This window comes from Hemitrygon akajei, chromosome 20 (assembly GCF_048418815.1).
Source record: "Hemitrygon akajei chromosome 20, sHemAka1.3, whole genome shotgun sequence".
Classification (NCBI taxonomy): domain Eukaryota; kingdom Metazoa; phylum Chordata; class Chondrichthyes; order Myliobatiformes; family Dasyatidae; genus Hemitrygon; species Hemitrygon akajei.
Genome location: NC_133143.1, coordinates 61,233,723 through 61,247,542, shown reverse-complemented (window position 1 = coordinate 61,247,542; position 13,820 = coordinate 61,233,723).

Genomic DNA, 13,820 nt, shown 5'->3' with positions numbered 1-13,820 from the left:
TATATTTCTCCGAAGGGGAACCGATTTACGAATCATCGGACGGATATCGAACTTCTCGTTGTGTGTTTTGATGTGAAATGATTTGGTTTCCATGAAACGTCAGCGTTCAGTTCGACAGAACAAATCTCTCATGTTAAAAATGGGACTGGAAATGTTACATTTTTTTCATTCGACTCATATCTGTATAATTTAGAAAACGGGTGTTCCAGAAGCAAAACTCTTTAAATTAATGCTCGGTTTAAATTTTTTTTTACCGGGTGTATTATAAAAGTTGAAACCTTGGGGTTTTTAGTTGATTTGGGATCGAGTCGTCAGTGCCACCAGAGGGCACCAGACACCAGGGGCAGCCTCAAGAAGGAGCAACGATACCATATCTTGTTTAAAGTGACAGATTTCGTACCTGTGCTGTCAGCTACAAGAGATTTGGGTCAAGAGCTTTATGCTGGCCGTAAAAATAAAACGTCTCGTGTGAAATTATCAGCAAGAATGGAAATAGTTTGTCCTATAGTATTCCATTTACAGCAACAGTGGAAACTTCGTCAAATTTTTAGCATTCTTGATTCGATCTGGATTGGCTTTTAGATTCAAAGAAAAGTAAATGTATTATCAAAGTACATATATGTCACCATATACAACACTGAGATTCGTTTTCTGGCGGGCATACACTGTAAGTCCAAGAAACACAATAGAATCAACGAAAGACCGCATCCAATAGGACGAACAACCATGCAAATACGAAAGGGAAAATAGTAACAATAATAACAATAATAATAATAATAATAATAATAATAATAATAATAATAATAATAATAATAATAAATAAGCAATAGATATTGAGAACATGCAATGAAGATTCATTGAAAGGTTGTGCGAACAGTTCAGAGATGGGGCAGGTGAAGTTGCGTTGTTATCACGTCGGTTTCAAGAGCCTGATAGCTGACGGGTAATGACTGTTCCCAAGGCTCAATTGTATTCAAGATTCAAGATAGTTTAATTTCCAGTACACAAGTATAAAGGAGAACAAAAATAGTTATTCTGGTTGCAAAGCGGCACAAAATACACCAAAAATAAAAACACAATAAGCATAAATACACAAAATAGCTTACACATGTGTATAAATTGATTACATGCACATTAAGTGACGCGAGACACAGGAGTGACTGTACATAAGGTGGTTCTGACAGGAAATGATAATGATAGCGGTGATGAGTGGGTTAATAGGTGGAGGTGTTGATCAGCCTTACTGCCTGGGAAAGTAACTGTTTTGAGTCTGGTGGTCTTAATACACCTATTAAATAATATTTTAGAAAAACTGTTCAGTTTTACGCCTCGTGAAAATTATAACCCCCCCCCCATAGGGAAATAATAGTTCAGTACTTTCGCTTTTCTCTGGAAAATTGCTATCATTGCCTACACGTTAGTACACGAGAATACATCCTGAGTCATCGTGAGTGCATCCTGTGTACACGTGACAGGCCCACTCAGTCCTGATACACCGATTATTTGACTCAATCTCTCACCAAATGAAATCTGAAGCCATTATCTTTGAAACTTCTCCCCACAATTAATACTGTACATTGTGGGAACGACCTGACCTCGCGGAGCGGCAAGGTCTGTAGTGTGGCGGGATTTGTCACGCAAGCATGATTTTTATTCCAACCCGAAATGATGGCGGTGTGATGTTCCAAAACAAAACAGCGATTGGCCACACTTCATGGCTGAGATCTCAGAGCGCTTGTGAGAACTTGGAAAAAAAAAAGATGATTAAGATGTCCTCGAAATGCCATTGACAGATTTCACATCAGCGTCTGGGCTCGGCCGCTCGCCGGCACGGGCTTCCCTGCCAGACTTCAAAGTTGAAAATTCAAAGTAAGTGTATTATCAAAGTAACAAGTATGCCACTGTGTACAGCTCTGAGATTCATTTTCTTTCAGTCTGTCACAGTCAGTACAGAGATTCACAATAGAATCAATAACAAGACGGACAACCAAAGTGCAAGAGGGAACAAACTGTGAAAATACAAGCAAATTAATAATAAATAAATAAAGCAATAATGAACATGAGATGGAGGGTCTTTTAAAGTGAAGCCATGGGTTGGGGGAGCAGTTCAGTGATGGTTAGGGTGAAGTTATCCCCTCTGGTTCAAGAGCCTGATGGTTGAGGGGTGGTAATTGTTCCTGAACCTGGTGGTGTGAGTCCTGAGGCTCCTGTACCCTCTTCCTGATGGTAGCAGGGAGAAGAGAGGATGACTTATAGCAGATGTCCCGCTGGTTAACTGGAGCGATGGTTGTAATTAAAATAAAAAGAAAGGCGGAATAAATGGTTACCTTACAACATATATAGATAAGGCTACGGGGGTGATGCCGGGGTGGGTGGGGGGGGGGGTGGGGCGGGGGCAGTCCCGAATACATCCCGGCGCAACGTAAAGCGGCCTGCGGCGTTGTTGCATTTCGCGAGACAATGACTGAAATACAAACTGGAAGTGAGCGGCGCTGCCTGTGATTAATTGCCCATCACTGAGTGAGTGCAGGGGGACTCGTCGCTGTCCGTCTCTGCACTTGTTAATGCGCCAACAGCCGGCAGTGAGATCCGCGTTCAGCTGATCTGTATGTAATCTAAGGCGCAGACATTTGATGCTGTTCGCTCGATGAACTCCACTCCACGTCTCCTCCATATATATATACATACATACATACATACATACATACACACACACATATAAATTTAATGGCCGGGGGTTATCAAGCCACCGGATTCATCGTAGGCCAAATCACTATGTAGTGTGTTGCCCACTTTCGGACCTTATTGTTCTCGCTACAAGACGCACCGCGCTAGCGCTGGGCAGCAGTTTTAAAAAATGGAGCGAAATTCCATTTTAAAGTCTTTAATTTTGTTGAGGGTGTGTGAGCTATGATTCCGATGTGAGAGGACGCAGATGGGAAAAGCAACCGAAGCCAGTTTTTCGACTTTCCCTGAGCCTGCAGGTCCTGGCCCGCGATCTCTCCGTCTCCCCACGGCAGAGAAAACATCTTTTTTTTTAACAGGGCGCCCGCGGCCACACACTGCCGCGGAACAGGGTGTCGACAGAAAGTTCTTTAGTTCGATCCAACCCCCAGATTTAATCTCCCACCCTTCAGAAAGTTACACGCTCGGCAATCATGCCCAGTCCCGGGGAACGGGCGAGATTCTTGATGGCCCAGAGCACGCAAGCACCCGATGGGTAAACAGCCGGAGAAACAGGAGGTTCCGCGGACACTGGAACACCTCCAGCAACGTGCACACAACGCCGGAGGAACTCGGCAGGTCTCGGCCCCAAACGTCGACTTCTTGTTTCCCTCTGCAGACGCTGCCTGACCTGCCGAGTTCCTCCCGCGTTGTGTGTGTGTGTGTGTAAACAGAGGAGTGGGATTGGGGACATCAGGGTGCAAAGGTGTAGGGCCCACACGAACCCTTCCTCAGCTTGCTAAACGGTTTATTTTCGATAGAAACCTACTCTCTTTTTGCTGTAAATTAAATGCTCTTCACCTATTTTCAGTTGCTGTGGCTTTTCCAGGCAGTGTTCTACAGACCCTTATAAATATGTCCATTAACAGCCTTTAATTTACACGTTATAAAATGGCATCCGCACTGGACAACCGGCTGTACAATGCACGAAGTCTGCAATTCGACGCATCCTATTCGTGTTCTAAACGCTTGGCCCTACCGCATTAGATAAACAAATTCTAAGATATAAATCGCAGAGGCTGAGCTGAGACTGTTTTCGGGACTGTTCAGTATCAGAATCTTCGCCGTAAAGCAGAATTCCTTTGGCTCATCTAGTCCGTGCCGAACCATCAATCTGCCCAGTCCCATCGACCTGCAACGGGACCACTGTCCTCCATACCCCTCCCATCCATGTACTAATCCAAATTCCTTTTAAAAGTTGAAATTGATCCCACATCCACTGCAGCTCGTCCCACATTCTCACCACCCTCTGCCTGGCGAAGTTCCCCCTCATATTCCCATTAAACAGTTCCCCTTTCACCTCTAACACATGACCTTTAGTTCTCATTGCACCCAACTCCAGTGGAAAAGGCCTGCTTGCATTTGCCTTATCTATACCGCACATAATTTTGTAGACCGCTGTCAAGTTTCCCCTCATTCTCCACTGCTCCAGGGAATAAAGTTTTAACCTACTCAACCTTCCCTTACAACTCAAATTCTGGCAAACCTTGTTAATTTTATTGACATCTTTCCTGTAGGTAGGTGACCAAAACACACACACACACACACACACACACACACACACAAAACTCCAAATCAGGCCTCACCAACATCTTACACAACTTCGACATAACATCCCATCGCCTGTAGTCAACACTTTGATTTATCAAGGTCAGTGTGCCAAAAGGTTTCTTGATGACCCTTATCTTCCTGTGACTCCACTTTCAGGACTTACGGATCTGTATTCCCAGATCCCTCTGATCTGCTGCACTCCGCAGTGCCCTACCGCTCACTGAGTGAGCCCTATCTCTGGTTACCCTCTAAGTGCAACACCTCACACTTGTCGGCATGAAATTCCACCTGCGTTCGTTGGCGGAGAAATGGTGGCCTTTACCGACCTCACAGAAGCTCAAACCTGCATCATTCAGCAGGGGCTCTGGAGCACCCTTCTATAATCAGCTGGCATGCTGCGGCAATTCAGCTCTGTCCCTGCTCTATAATGGCATGCTGTATGCTAAACAAGGGATCTGCGACAGAACAGTATAACTATTCTCAGTGTCAACAAGACCCTGCGCTTTAGAAAACAGGACATAGCACAGCCCAGGCCCTTCAGCCCATGATGTTGTGCTGACCTTTTGACCTATCCTACAATCAATCACCCTCCTCCACAACCCTCCATTCTTCTCTCGCCCAAGTGCCAGTCTAAGACAGGGGTATCTGGCTCTACCACCACCCCTGGCAGCGTGGTCCACGCACCCACCACTCTGTGTAAAATAAATCTACCTCTGATGTGCCCCCTACACTCCCCTCCAATCAACCTTAAAACTATGTCCCCCCCCGCACCCTTGTATTAGCCATTTTCGGCCCACGCAGAAGTCTCTGGCTGTCTGCTCTACGCCTTTTATCATCTTGTACACGTCTATCAAGTTTGACAAAATCTTAATTGACCTAAAACCCTCAACTGGATAAAAGCCTTGATATTGGCCTGTTCCACAAGAGTCAAAGATCAGCTCTGAGTTCCAGAGGCAGAGGGAGGAATGATGGACAGGGGAGCGTCCGCGGATGGAACTAATGGTGTTGTTGGCTGATGAAGAGCCAGACATTCGCGGGTAATACAGAAGAGAAAATCAGGGATGTGGCTGATGCTAAAATCAGTGAGGAACCGAGATCTGAGGAATGGAGCAAGTTACAGCGATATAGATATTAGTGAAGCTATTTAAGCATGAGTTCCAAATTGTGCCACTGGATCTTATACCCGCAAAGCAGGACTATTACGTGTATTGGTTTTCTGTTATTGTTTAACAATATCATTAAGGCAATGATCACGTCATGATCAATTTTTTAACTTCTCAATTAGTTGCAGTCAATTGCTGTTAAATTGGTTGACCACCCTCGTGTATATATCCAGGCTATAAGTTCTGTCCCAGACTTCCGTTATCTTTTGTAAGTGAGGTTAGACAAAGAAGAGAACCCAATCATTTAGCCTCTGATATTTTCTGTTGCATCAGCTTGTTCAAATATGTGGCTAATTTTAGAGTCATAGAACACTACAGCTCAGAAACAGGCCCTTTGGCCCATCCAGTCCATGCTGAACCATTAATCTGCCTAGTTCCATGGACCTGCACATGGACCATAGCCTTCCGTGCCTCTCCCATCCGTGTACCTGTCCAAATTTCTCTTAAATGTTGAAATCGAACGCACATCCATCACTTGCTCTGCAGCTCGATCCACCCTCTCACCACCCTCTGAGCGAAGAAGTTCCTCTTAAACATTTTATCTTTCACCCTTAACCCATGACCCCTGGTCTTACCCAACCTCAGTGGAAAAAGCCTGCTTGCATTTACCTTCATAATTTTGTATACCTCTGTCAAATCTCCCTCAAGACAATTAGGCCTACACAACAATATTTACGTAAATCTCCAGAAAGCCACAATTCTAAGAACAGTCCAAAAGTTCCTAGCAATTGAGAAATGAGTTGGCTTGACTATGCCCGTACCTCAGGTTTTACCAGCTTGAGCTGAGAAAATATAAAAAAAAGATTAATATAAATGTACTTGTCTTCAGCTGTATCTATTAACACATAGCAAGTCAAGTCAAGTCATTTTTATTGTCATTTCGACCATAACTACTAGCACAGTACATAGTAAAAATGAGACAATGTTTTTCAGGACCATGGTGTTACATGACACAGTACAAAAACTAGACTGAACTACGTGAAAAAACAACACAGAGAAAGCTACACTAGACTACAGACCTACACTGGACTGCATAAAATGCACAAAAACAGTGCAGGCATTACAATAAATAATAAACAGGACAGTAGGGCAAGGTGTCAGTCCAGGCTTCGGGTATTGAGGAGTCTGATAGCTTGGGGGAAGAAACTGTTACATAGTCTGGTCGTGAGAGCCTGAATGCTTCAGAGCCTTTTCCCAGACGGCAGGAGGGAGAAGAGATTGTATGAGGGGTGCTTTGGGGTCCTTCATAATGCTGTTTCCTTTGTGGATGCAGCGTGTAGGGTAAATGTCCGTAATGGCGGGAAGAGAGACCCTGATGATCTTCTCAGCTGACCTCACTATCCGCTGCAGGGTCTTGCGATCCGAGATGGTGCAATTTCCGAACCAGGCAGTGATGCAGCTGCTCAGGATGCTCTCAATACAACCCCTGTAGAATGTGATGAGGATGGGGGGTGGGAGATGGACTTTCCTCAGCCTTCGCAGAAAGTAGAGACGCTGCTGGGCTTTCTTTGCTATGGAGCTGGTGTTGAGGGACCAGGTGAGGTTCTCTGCCAGGTGAACACCAAGAAATTTGGTGCTCTTAACGATCTCTACCGAGGAGCCATCGTTGTTCAGCGGGGACTGGTCGCTCTGTGCCCTCCTGAAGTCAACAACCATTTCTTTCGTTTTGTTCACATTCAGAGACAGGTTGTTGGCTCTGCACCAGTCCGTTAGCCGCATCCTGAAAAATGCCTGCATTTTTGACAGAAGGTGAAACATATCTCTTACCTAAAGGAGAAATCACAAAAGATCCATCAAAGTATTGTCCTATTACTTGTTTAACAAACTATATATAAAATTGTAACATCATGCATCTCACAACTAATCACCACTCACTTAGATAATTACAATTTACTTACAGAGGAGCCGAAAGGAAGCCGTAAGGGTATGAAAGGATGCAAAGTACAACTGGTAATAGATCCTGTAATTCTAAATGAAGCCCGGAGGAAAAGCAGAAATCTTTCAAGTTGTTATATTGACTACCAAAAAGCATTTGATTCTGACTCACACATATGGTTAATTGAAGTTCTTAATATATAAACTACACCCAATACTTGTGAAATTCCTGCAACATCTGATGAAGCATTTGTGTACTATAATCACTCTGTCTATTAACAACCAAAAGAGAACAATCACTGTTATCAAAATAAACCAAGGAATTTTTCAGGGCAAATCTCTAAGCTCTCTATGCTTTTATTTAGCTTTAAACCCACTCTTTAATTTACTGAACTAGAAAAAAGGGTATCAGATCAGAAACAACTGATCCATTGTTATGGATGGCACAATCCATAATAGACATCTGGTTATAATGTTACAGGATAAACCGGCACGAACAACTTATTTAATAGATATCGCCATTCCAAACACACATAACTTACAGAAATCAATAAGTGAAAAAACAACAGAAATACACTGAATTAAAAGAGGAAGTTGAAAGACTATGGAAAGGCTATGTATAGTTGGCAGACTATACATTGTCCCAGCAGTAATATCTACAACTGGTATCATCCCAAAGTCACTACACAATAGCATTACACAAATATATTTGTGTAAATGTTCAGAAAACCACAATACTGAACATCACAAGAGTAGTCTGAAAGCTCCAAGCGATTGAGAAATGGCTATACCATACCTAACTTGAGCAGAGGAAAAATAATAATAATTATATATAAATAGGCAATAAACATCAAGAACATGAGATGAAGAGACCTTGAAAGTGAGTTCAAATACAAATACAAATTCAATTACTTTATTGTCACCAAACAATTGATACTAGAGCGTACAATCATCACAGTGATATTTGTTTCTGCGCTTCGCGCTCCCTGAAGTACTAATCGAAGTAAGTATAATAAGAATTTAAATTATAAATCATAATTAGAAAATAGAAAAGGGAAAGTATGGTAGTGCAAGTCAGGTCCGGATATTTGGAAGGTACAGCCCAGATCCGGGTCAGGATCTGTTCAGTAGACTTTATCACAGTTGGAAAGAAGCTGTTCCCAAATCTGACCGTACGAGTCTTCATGCTCCTGAACCTTCTCCCGGAGGGAAGTGGGACAAAAAGTGTGTTGGTTGGGTGGGACTTATCTTTGATTATCCTGGCAGCACTGCTCCGACAGCGAGTGGTGTAAAGTGAGTCCAAGGATGGAAGATTGGTTTGTGTGATGTGCTGGGCTAGGTTCACGATCTTTTGCAGCTTCTTCCGGTCTTGGACAGGACAACTTCCATACCAGGTTGTGATGCACCCTAGAAGAATGCTTTCTACGGTGCACCTATAAAAATTAGTGAGGGTTTTAGGAGACAAGCCAAATTTCTTCAGCTTTTTCAGGAAGTAAAGGCGCTGGTGGGCCTTCTTGGCAGTGGACTCTGCTTGGTTAAACCAAGTCAGGTCATTTGTGATATTCACCCTGAGCTTTTGACCTGTTCCACCTGCGCACCACCGATGTAGATGGGGTCGTGCGGTCCGCTACTTCTTCTGAAGTCAACAACCAACTCCTTCGTCTTGCCGACGTTGAGGGATAGGTTATTGTCTTCGCACCATGCCACCAGGTTCTTAACTTCCTCTCTGTACTCAAACATCATTACCCGAGATGCGGCCTACAATTGTGGTATCATCAGCAAACTTATATATTGAGTTTGATGGACACTTGGCTACACAATCATGGGTGTACAGTGAGTACAGCAGGGGGCTGAGTACACAGCCTTGTGGGGCACCGGTGCTCAGAGTGAGTGTAGAGGAGAGCTTGTCCCCTATTTTTACAGCCTGGATCCTGTCTGTGAGGAAGTTGAAGATCCAGCTGCAGATCTGAGTGCTGAGACCCAGGGTCCGGGTTCATGGGTTGTGGGGACATTTTAATGATTGGGCAAGTGAAGTTGAGAGAAGTTCAAGAGCCTGATGTTTGAGGGTAATAACTGTTCCTCAACCTGATGGTGTGAGTCCTGAGGCTCCTGTCCCTTCTTCGTTGTGGCAGCAGTGAGAAGAGAGCATGCCCTGGTTGGTGGGGCTGCTTTCCTGTGACAATGCAATTATCCCATCGTGGTGGGATGACTCACTATTTCTGCTATAATATTTGTTTTATCTCCAGCAATTGCATTAATTTAGTTCACTCAATTAGGCCAGCTTCCTCAAACTCATTTACTGATCATTCATAGATTTTAGCAAGGGTAAAGAATGTCATCATGTACGCTACTTTTAGCCTAATCCAAAATTGCACATTTAAACTCTTGCTTCCCTCAGCTAATTAAGTTAATCTCTCAGTGACAATCTGGCATCAGGCAGTGATCTGGTCAATTGTCCTACTTTTAGAAAATATGGAGCTGCTCGAAAGCACCCAGAGGAAATCTACATGGTTATGGGGGATTGTACAAACTCTTTGACTATGTGTGTTTCCTCCAGGTGCTCCAGTTCCAATGACATACCGGTTAGCGTTAGTGAATTGTGGGCATGCTACATTGGACCGGGAAGTGTAGTGACACTTGTGTACTGGATGTAAAAGGCACATTTCACTCCATGTTTTGATGTCCACAAGACCATAGGACATAGGAGAAGAGCTAGGCCATCTGTTCTGCCATTCCATCATGGCTGATTTATTGTCCCTCTGAACTCCAATCTCCTGCCTTCTCCCTGAAACCTTTGATGCCCTTTCTAATCAAGAACCTATCAACCTCTGCTTTAAATATATCAAATTACTAGGCCTCCACAGCCTTCTGCGTCCATGAATTCCACAGACTCACCACTCGCTGGCTGAAGAAATTGCCCCTCATCTCTGTTCTAAATGAGGCTGTGTCTTCTGGTCCTAGACTTCCCCACTGTAGGAATCATCCTCTCCACGTCCACCCCATTTAAGTTTTTCAATATTCGACGGGTTTCAGTGAGATTCCTTCCACCCCTCCCCCACCACTCTTCTAAACCCCAGTGAGTATAGGCCCAGAACTATCAAACGATCCTGTCCTGATCTAACTTTTTGGTGTAAGCATAGCCTGAGTCAAGTAGAAGGTGTTTTGCTATCTGGACTGGGAATCTGTGATGCTCCAGAGACATGGCTGTAGCTTTAGGAATCCAGCACACGGACTTTGAACATCAGAATCATCTGACTGTTTTGCCAAGGGCAGGTAAGGTTGCAAATACTCCAGATTCCCCCACTTCCTAGAAGTAGATCTCTGTTCCATTGTCCCACCATTTTCTGGCAAAGCTGTGTGATAGCGTGGTAGCCAATGGTTCACCATAGGGTTATTGTTACCGCTTCTTGGTCAACTGTTAATAAGGCTGAGACTTCAATACGGACCAACCCTACTGGTGTGGAGAACCATTTCAATGAGAGTGACCCTGGGAATGAAAGGGTTAATGTATTAGGTGTGTTTGATGACTCTAGGCCTCTACTTGTTGGAGTTAAGAAGAATGAAGGGTGGGGATCTCACTGAACCTTATCGAATATTGAAAGGCCTGGATAGAGTGGATATGGACAAGTTATTTCCTATCGTGCAAGGGTCCAGGACCAGATGGGAGTGCCCCAGAATACAAGGAATTTCATTTAGAACGGAGACGAGGAGGAATTTCTTTAGCCACAGAGTGGCAAATCAGTGGAATTCGTTACCACAGACAGCTGTGGAGGCCAAATCATTGGGTGTATTTAAAGCTGGGGTTGATAGGTTCTTGATTAGTAAGGATGTCAAAGGTTACGGGGAGAAGTCAGGAGAACTGGGTTGAGAGGGGTAATAAATCAGCCGTGATGGAATGGTGGGACAAATGGCCTGGTTCTGCTCCTGTGTTCTACGTTCTTACAGCCTAACACTACTGGCCACTTGCTGGAGTATATTGCTTCTGTCAGATTATTAGCTTCATAACTAAATGTATCCGACAATTTTGGTCTGTGCTTTGTCACCCGAGCTGGTGCTTTTCCAGCTCGCGTGAGAGAGAAGAGCTTGATGGGGAGCTCATGAAAGCCCTAGAGAAATTTCCTCCGGTAAAAGGGCGTTTTTGTGAGGAAACAGAAGAGAGATCTATTCAGTTGCAGCACGGATCTGTCTGAAGATCGCATGAGTGCCCCATCCCTCAGCAAGATGTGTTTCCCCTCGAGGCAGGGAATCTCACTGACTCATGAACACTTCCAGAAACTTCCAAATCAATCCTCTTCCCTGGCCGGATCCAAAATTGCAGGTAATACTGACTTTAAATTTAGATGTGAGATTCAGAAATACCCACTACATCAGATAGTGACTGGTAAGAGAAGAGAAAAATTCTGACCACTGAACGTGCAAGATTTTCTAATTTTCTCTTCTCAAATGCTGGTCGAATGCTACTAATGTTTCCTACCTTGATATCTATTTTTTTACAAATAGGATATGTATGACTGAATTACAGAGTTTATGAGGCAATTAATGGCGCTGGCAAACTGACTGAGCAGTCAGGTCATAAACACAGACCTTATTGTTTATGAGCATTTGAGCTTGAGAGCTGTTACTTTGTGGTCTTTTGTGCAGCCTTCAATCTTGCTGCTCAGTTTGAACATTGCTAAGGAGCCATATGCCATTGAGCGCAGTTAGACGGAGCACTGCCACAAGAAAGCAGCATTGATCATCAAAGACCCCACCATCTAGGCCATGCTCGCTTCTCTCTACTGCCAGTGGGAAGGAGGTACAGAAGCCTTCAGTCCCACATCACCAGGTTCAGGAACAGTTATTAACCTACAACCATCAGGCTCCTGAACCAGCGTGGATAACTTTAATTACCACAACTCTGAAGTGATTCTAGGCTATGCAGGCTCACTTTCAATGACCCTTTACAACTTTCTTTTCAGTATTATTATTTATTAGCACAGCCTTTCTTCTTTTGCACATTGGTTCTTTGTCAATCTTCATTAGTTTAGGTATAGTTTTTTCATAAAATCTAATGTATTTCTTCCTGTGAGTGCCTGCAAGAAAAAGAACCTCGAGGTAGTTTGTGGTAACATATACACACATTGATGATACATTTATTTTGACCTTTGATTACTTGCCTGACTGGCTTGGTGACAACTAAACGGAGTTGTCTGACTCGCTATCACTCTAATTGGCAATTATGTCGAGGGGTTTAAGGGGACTAATGAGTAGGCTGTGGTAATGTGGGGGTCAAAACATAATGGAAACTGCAATGTTCTTGTTGAAAGATTGATTTTTCACTTAAGGGAGCAGGTGGAGCCAATTCCATCATGGGCATGTCTCAAACTGGTTCCATCCGTGATGAAGAACATTCACCATCCAGGACATGCTCTCTTCCCATTACAAGTTGGGTATCCCTTATTTGAAATGCTTGGAGCAAGACGACACACACAAAATGGTGGAGGAACTCAGCAGGCCAGGCAGCACCTATGGGAAAAAAGTACAGTCGACGTTTTGGGCCGAAACCCTTCGGCAGGACCGAAGGAAAAAAAAAAGCTGAGTAGTAGATTTAAAAGGTGGGTGGGGGGAGAGGGAAGAGAGAAACCAGGAGGAGGAGGGATGAAGTAAAGAGTTGGGAATGTGTTTGGTGAATGAGACAGAAGGCCATGGAAGAAAGAATGAAGCGGAAGGAGCAACAGAGGGAGGTGATGGGTGGGAAAGGAGATGAGGTGAGAGGGGGAAAGGGGGATGAGAAATGAAGAGTAGGGGAGTGGTTGGGGGGCCATTACTGGTAGTTTGAGAAATCGATGTTCATGCCATCAGGTTGGAGGCTACCTAAATGGAATATAAGGTGTGGTTCCTCCAACCTAAGTGTGGCCTCATCACGACAGTGGAAGAGGCCATGGATGGACATATTGGAATGGGAATGGGAAGAGGAATTAAAATAGATGGCCACTGGGAGATCGTGTTTGTTCTGGCAGACGGAGCGTAGATGCTCAGTGAAGTGGTCTCCTAATCTACATCGGATCTTCTCCTGTACGTCAAGGTCCCTGCTTCAGTTTCCTGAGTGGCTTTGTACTTTATCTCCTAATAAGTGGCACCTTGAATAAACATCTTATGTGAGGAGTGATACACACAAGATGCTGGAGGAACTCAACAGGTCAGGCAGCATCAATGGAAAAGAGTAAACAGTCAACGTTTCTGGCCGAGACCCTTCATCAGGACTGGAAGGAAGGGGAGAACTTCCCAGTCCTGATGAAGGGTTTCTGCCCGAAATGTCAACACTCTAGTCCTTTCCACACATGCTGCCTGACCCGATGAGCTCCTCCAGCATCTTGTGTGTGTTACCCAGGACTTCCAGCCTCTGCAGAATCTCTTGATGAACCTTTTAACTCAGCCAGTGCAGAGAAAAGTCTGCTAATCACCAGAACACGGGATTTCTCTCAGCTTTGCCGCAACGTGCGCGGGTTGCCATTCCTGATTGAGATG